Source organism: Limulus polyphemus, unplaced genomic scaffold (genome assembly GCF_000517525.1).
Source record: "Limulus polyphemus unplaced genomic scaffold, Limulus_polyphemus-2.1.2 Scaffold103, whole genome shotgun sequence".
NCBI lineage: Eukaryota > Metazoa > Arthropoda > Merostomata > Xiphosura > Limulidae > Limulus > Limulus polyphemus.
This window is the reverse complement of record NW_013665713.1, coordinates 194,001-195,470: the sequence shown is the minus strand read 5'-3', so window position 1 is coordinate 195,470 and position 1,470 is coordinate 194,001.

The window sequence follows — 1,470 nt, the reverse complement described above, 5'->3', positions numbered from 1 at the left end:
AATCTTCATTGCTTTCACTGTATTTTTTTTTTTATTATTGAAGGAGCATTATAAATAGTTATGTTTTTAAAAGAAAAAAAAAACTATTGTTATAAATAACACATTCAGTTGAACTAAACTATGCATGCCTATTTAAATATATTTACGCATGGCTTGTGTATATCGTAAATATACATGTATATTATATATACCTTCGGTGTATAGGACGCAAGCAGATTCTGACATCAAATTTTGGGGTAAAAAAGTGCGTCTTATACACCGAAAAATACGGGATGCACTATGCAACTATATGATTCTCACAATACACCCGGTGCGTGTTCTCGCCAAACTACAAAACTGTTTCAGGTTAAAATTACTACACTCATGATCTTAAAATTTAGTAGAAATCACGGAAAATCTCAAAAATATTTTAGTTAAGAACTAACAAAGAGATTTGTTTGTTGACTTTCGTACAAAGCTACTCAAGGCCTACCTGCGCTAGCCGTTCCTAATTTTTAAGTGATAGTTAATACGAAAGGCAGCTAGTCGCTACTACCCACTGCCAACTCTTGGGCAACGCCCAAGTAACCAACAAACAGTGGACTGGACCATCGAATTACAATAACTCCACGGCTGAATGGGCGAACATGTTTGGTGACAGGATTCGATCTCGTAGTTTTCCTTTCGAGTGCCCTAACTAGCACGTCAACGGTGAAAGATAAAGAAACATGCACACAGATAAGTCATAATCTTCAGTACTTCCTCGTGGACCTCTAAAGTATCCGTTGCATTAAATTTAATAACAATATTTTGTATTAGTTTGTTCCCCAACTGATTTTCAGTTGTCATTTTGTTTTCGCAAACTGGTTGTCTAGAAAAAACAAACAATATGTATATATCTCAATCAACAAACAGAGCAACAGCAAAAAAATCAATGTGAATAAAGAAACCCAGATAATAATAAAACATGGAATTGTCTCAAGAAATTAGCATCTGGCGTTAACGTAACGTTTAGTGGAGTCAAAAGCGATTCAGAGTGAATTTCTGCACGGACTCGTACAATAAATTACAATACCCAGAGATCACTCCGCCGACAGATTGGAGTTATAGAAACAGTCTTAGGTAAGAACATCACACACTTTACAGCTACTGAAATAGTTTTCCCATCTACGATCAGATATTAAAGAAAGTACCAAGGGCGCCATATCGGTAGTCCTGTTAAGCTACACAATGGGCTTTATCTGTTCTGTCTACCGCGGAGAATCGAATCCTGGATTTCAGCTTGAGACTTGTATTACGTACAGTTATTTTATATTCAATAGCGCCGAGGAAAACATAAATAAACGAAACTTATTAAGAAGCATATAGCAGCTAAATGTGACATGTATACAATACAACGCTTTGTAAGAAACCAAACTCATTGTCTGTGCATCACATAAACCTTAACCTCCAAAATGTCGTTTGAGCCTGCTATATAAAACTCGAATAGTA